The 5912-nt window shown below is 37.5% G+C and overlaps 1 non-coding gene across 1 annotated transcript; it reads right to left on the reverse strand.

The window, feature by feature from the left end:
* Window positions 1-5558: 5558 nt before the first annotated feature.
* Window positions 5559-5630, reverse strand: Trnaw-cca (transfer RNA tryptophan (anticodon CCA)). Its single transcript has one exon. It is a non-coding gene; the product is annotated as a tRNA-Trp (tRNA).
* Window positions 5631-5912: the final 282 nt, after the last annotated feature.

Here is a 5912-nt window from a genome sequence, read left to right on the forward strand (position 1 = left end):
AAGACGGGTTGTTAAGGAGGATTTTTGAAGCATAAACGAGACAGGAATCTCATGAGCGAAAGGCTGTCTGGGCGGATCTTGGCGACTTTCCATATGGTAGCCGTATCCAGGTTGTTGTGAACTTCTTTGAAAAACGAAAAGTATTTATGTTGTTCAAGCCCCATTCGACAGTGACTGGTTTCGTGTTGGCGCACTGCCTTTTTACAGACAGATTTCAATTCCTCTCTTGACGGGAAACACTGTTGGTTCCAAAGCTCGTTAAATATTCTTCAAGGTTATATTTCTGCGGAATTTTCACAATATCTGTAATAAAGCCAATTTTTGGGTTTTCGCACAAATCAAACTGACACAGTCTTAGAATGAATAGTATATGACACGATTCGTCTGTAGGGGCGTGGCAAAGTGAGACAAGGAGCGATCGATCGATTTGCGCATCGATTGCTGTCATTCCCGCAAGGCCGAGCACCATGTCTAAGCGCGTAAGGCGGGAGAGACATTGGGCACGTTTCAAACATAAGTGGTGGTATATCTCGAGTTGTTGCATTTCGACATTGGAGATACTGTTCCACAGCACGCAGCCAAGCAGCGCTTTGGGAACGACTGCGATGTTGTAGAACTTAATTGCGGTGCTTGGGTTTGTTCCGGACCTTCAGGACAATTTCTGGGAGGGAGAAAGGAACGTGCCTCTAATTGTCAACAAATCTACGTGAGATTTCGCGACTGGTGCAGTTTTGTAGTGACTCAAAGATACCTCGGAGCAACTTCCCACGGACATTAAGCTGGTAGAGTTTGCAAACCAGCCCGTTGATCCAGATTTTTCAAGGCTGACTTAGCGTCCAGATAACACACGTGGAGGCTGCTTCCACGTTCGCAGCATAAGTCGCGAGACTCTTGAAGCATGTATGATACCATTTTGAAGTTTTTGTTTTTCTGGAACCCGTATTGTAGTTTAATGAGTCAAGACCATGCTGAGATGTTTTCTATGCGTTTCATGAGCAGTCTTTTATTTAGATTTGCGACCACTGGAATGAGACATCTAGCCATTTAGCTGTTAAGGTCAGTCGGTTGGTTCCCGTTACCTTTATGCAGGGTGACAATAAGACAATATTTGAAACCGTTAAGTACTTGGCCTTGGGTCAATATCGTGTTGTGCCGCCATATTTCATGTGTTCATAAGTGATGTTATCGAGTAATCCTCTTTTGTTATTTGGTAGTTCCTTGATTATTTGAGTCGTGGTCTGAGAAAACTAGGAATAATGCATGTGCGTAAAGTCTCGTCCTCAGATTAGCCTGTGCAGTCCGCCTAAATTTGATTTTCGGTAAGTAGGGACTTCCTTGAAACTCAAATACCATAAAAGCGGAAAGTGTTGTCCCTGATAAGCCTGTGCGGACTGCACATTTGATCCGATTCCGTTTCCAATATTATTGATACAATACATGTATAAAACATTTTTTAATTCCTCACGCGAATATTAGTAAGTCATCTCATGTTAAAATATATGTTTATATGAAACGTATAAACTGGTTCTTGAACTTGGACTTGTATGGTGGAATAGAACTGCTCAAAGAAAAATTACTTCTAAATGGTTAAGTTTGAACAAGATTAACTACTTGTTACGAAAATATTACTATTCTATATTTGTCATTATTAAAACTCTTTTCACAGTCAATAACGTAATAGTGCCGACAAATTGTACGGTATAGTCATTTGGACTGCAAGTTTAACAAACTTTCGAAATACCTCAATTATGCGTTTATTATCGTTCAATACACGGTTGCATAAATAATGATACATTATGAGTCCAATTAACTAATATGTATGGCGGGGGTTTCTATGTTTCTCACTTAATCGAATTGTATTTCGTTACTTTTTTATAATGCAAATGTAACACGTTCATATCCGATATTTCTCCGTGAGATTTAAAAGAAACTTAAATCTTGGTGTTAGTTCTGGGTACTTTTAGTCAAGCATTTCGTTAAGCAGATATGCCATACGCAAGAAAGCCCCGTGCACGCTATTAACCCATTTATGCCTAGCGTCTAGAAAAAGGCCTTGGCAAACAGCGTATACCCAGATGAGACGCCGCATGATGTCTAATATGTTACTTATATGTTTAGCAATTAATAATTTGCACACATACCAAGTATGTTATATTCAACGTCAGACTGTCAAAAACAATGAAATGGCTCACGGGTTGAATATGTTCCCTGTAGAGTTACGGTTGATTCGTGATTACTGTTATTTGTTGCTGACGCATCGGTCTTGTTGAATGGCTTTCTTACATTGGAATATATCAATCGTATCTATAAGGAAACATTCTGAAAACTGGTTCAAACCATCATCATTAACACTGACTCCCTTGAGTTAATAATCCGCCACCTGTCATACCGTTTTCATGCCAGAATGTATTATAGTATCTCTAAAATCAGTGTTTGCAGTAGTTAAACGCTATTTCAGTATTTGCATAAGCATATTGGGCGAGTTGTAGTAAGCCAGCATTGGCACACTGAGCCGTTCTGGTTGCCGACTTTGTTTGCCTTACAATCAAATTTAGCATGCTTTTATCTCGATTTGCAATAATTGTATATCTGTTTGCAACGATTTATCTATGTTTGTAACACGCTCGATTGTTACATGGGATCATTAACGGATAAGATTATAGAGAATATGCATTCCAGAATGATATCGGTCGAGACAAATGTTATGCAAAAATATAGGTAAATAAGATTGATGCTCTGCCACAGTGCCACGCCATGTAGGATACTGCCTGTCAGTGACGCACAATCGTACGCTTGCAATAAGCTGCAATTTGTGATATCGAAATAAGTCACTTGCAAAACATGAATGCTAAATGGAAAGAAACGATAATTCCCTTCCTGGTAAAAGTTTATGTTTCATCTTTTCTATATACATTGGAGTTGTGTTGCTGAACTTTTTAAATAATTCAATTAAATCCCCATAGTCTCATAAAAGAGACCATTCCTTGAGATATACTGTATGACTTTAAAATTTCGGGTGAGCATAAAACATATAAATAAATGTAGTATCAAATACTAATTCTAGGTCGGTGTAACAGTTTTACCCATTTTTACCTTAATTGGCTTTTTTCAACAGCAAAGAATAGACATTTCCCACCAGTATGCCCGAATAAATGACTTGAGTGTTCGCGTTGTTTAACAAGTACTTAAATAAGCTATATCACAATTGTTCTGTCTATCGAAAATTACTATATTTTAACACGAAAAACGTCTTTACTATCTGTGTTGTGCAGAATAGCGTAAAAAAATGTACGCCGTTTGCAAACATTTGAACTCTAATATTTACCACGCATTACCATATGCTTAATCGGTGTAGGGGTTAGTTTGTTACCGCTTTGCATCAGTAGTTTTGTTTTTGCTTCTATACATATTTTGACAATATTCTAACTAATTGTTAGTGAATACGGCAACATAGCTTTTATCTATACAAGCAGTGGTGATGTCCTAAATACGCGGCTGATAATCACGCGCGCCACCTCTTTTTTGAGATGCATTTATATGAGCCAATGCTACTTCCGAGGTGTCGCTCAGGTCCGGATGTTTTTAAATTTAACGGATAATTTTACAGGGTGATTAGGTTTTAAATGTTTTCAACATATTTCGCATTATTGTTAAAAATCGGCCGATGTTGTGCGATTCAGCGATTATAAATTCACCAAAGGATGTACAAAAACATACAATCACAACTCATTTGGAAACGTGAGAACCTTTATAAGTTGTGGCATGGTATAATTCGTAAAAGCAAATCGATGTCTTTTGCCTGTGTGACGAGCAACTTCCAGCCAATTGAATCGCTTATTACATAAAAAGATTGCTTTGAACATGTACAAGTTAATGCGTGCACAAAAATATCGGCTTCTAGCCGATCTAAAAGATACATTTGCATTTTTCCAAAAGAGATGGCGCCAATGCCAATGAGGTGGCGCTCAGATTAGGAGGTGGCGCCAATGCACATTCATAGCTTAAATAAAGTGAAATATATTATTTTATAGTTTCTATTATGTTTACAGGCCTAACAATATTTTTTGTAAGTTGACTACTACAGCACATTTGATGCGCGTGCCTTTTTAATTAGAAAATGTAGTTTTCAAATGATGCATTGATGGATTTAAATGTTCGTCTTAATAAGATAAGAAAATTTAACATGTATTATACACAAAAAAGTTAACGGAAAAGACCGAGCAATCTTCATTGTTTAGTTGATAGTGCGAAAAACAACATATATGAGCCGAATTAAGAGCGTTGACCTTGGCCTTTTAGTAAATTAATCATTTGAACTAAGGGACACAAATCATCGTTTCAAGAAGAAGTATTATCTTATATTTATTTCGTGAATTATCATACTGTATACAAATATTGCTGTCTATAAATTATCTTGATAACGTTGAACATTAAGTTAATGGTATAATTGAGTAATACAAATGTTGGTATATATCGTACAATATGTTTTATTCACGTTGGTGACTTCCTCATTGAGTTGTCTCGACACTTATATATTTAAAAAACTACATCTTGTTTACTACATCTCATTTATTATAGAATGTGTTTATGTTCTGTAAAGTTTTGGGCCTTCGTATGTGCGTTGAAAAGTAAATTAAATATAAAGTAAATTAAATATAACAAATAACATTATCTATCAAATGCACGTCATGTGATAATGTTGTTGCGATACGACTGTAAATTGATACACCCTGCATTGGCGCCACCTCCTATCATTAGCGCCATCTCCTAAGCATTGGCTCCATCTCTTTTGGACAAATGCAAAATTATCTATTACGTCGGAAAGAAGCCAACATTTTTTGTGCATGAAGCATCTAATGTATTTTGTAAGCAATCGTTTGATGCCGTAAGCGATTTAATTGGGTGGCAATTTTCTCGTCAGAAAGGAAAATATCATCAAAATGATTTCTAAAAATCCACCATGCCACAACTAATAAAGGTTCCCATGTTTTTAAATGGGTTGAAAATCTATGTTTCTATACTTTTTTGGATTAATTAATCTCCGCTGAATCGCACTACATCGCCCGATTAAAAAAAAAGCGAAATATGGTGAATTTTTTTTTATAACCCAATCACCCTGTAAAATTATCCATGAAATTTCAAAACAACCGGACCTGAGCGCCACCTCGGAAGTTGTAATGGCTCATTTATTAATGCATCTCAAAAAAAAAGATGGCGCGCGTGATTAACGGCCGTGTAAATGTAGAGGAGCGCGCCCACAAACTGTATTGATTTCGAGACTTGATTGTATAACTATTGTATTGTAAAATATTTCACACTGAACATGCATAATTGGTATATTGTTTACGCTATAATACACAGAATAAATAGTGAATTAGATAATCTGAGATAAAATTGTGTAGATTGCATGATTTATTTTCGTGCATTTTTTCACTTAAACGATAATTTATTTGATTCATTCGGCCTGAAAGGCGGGACATCTATTCGAGAGTTTATTAGAAAATGACAAAGGTGGAGTAAGGTCAAAACCTGGGTAAGACGGCTACGCTAAAAAGGTTTGACCCTGACGTGATTCGAACACGCAACCTTCTGATCTGGAGTCAGACGCGCTACCGTTGCGCCACAGAGTCGTCATGTTATGTTTCTTAAAACGGTTATAAATATTTGCTGCGAAGAGGGGCAACTTTTGTAAGTCTCTGCGCTTGCGATATATCGTGTTTAATATATCGTTCGTCGCCGCAACTGTCGCGCAAAATATCGTACGTCGCCGCGACTTTCGAGCAAAATTTCGTGCGTCGCCGCGACAAATATCGCGTATCGCTTCGTTTGTCGTGTCTAGCGTTCAAAGGGCGACGCACGACACACGAAGCGACGCACGAAATTTTGCGCCACAGTCGCGGCGACGCACGATG

Source organism: Dreissena polymorpha, chromosome 14 (assembly GCF_020536995.1).
Source record: "Dreissena polymorpha isolate Duluth1 chromosome 14, UMN_Dpol_1.0, whole genome shotgun sequence".
In the NCBI taxonomy this organism is placed as follows: Eukaryota; Metazoa; Mollusca; class Bivalvia; order Myida; family Dreissenidae; genus Dreissena; species Dreissena polymorpha.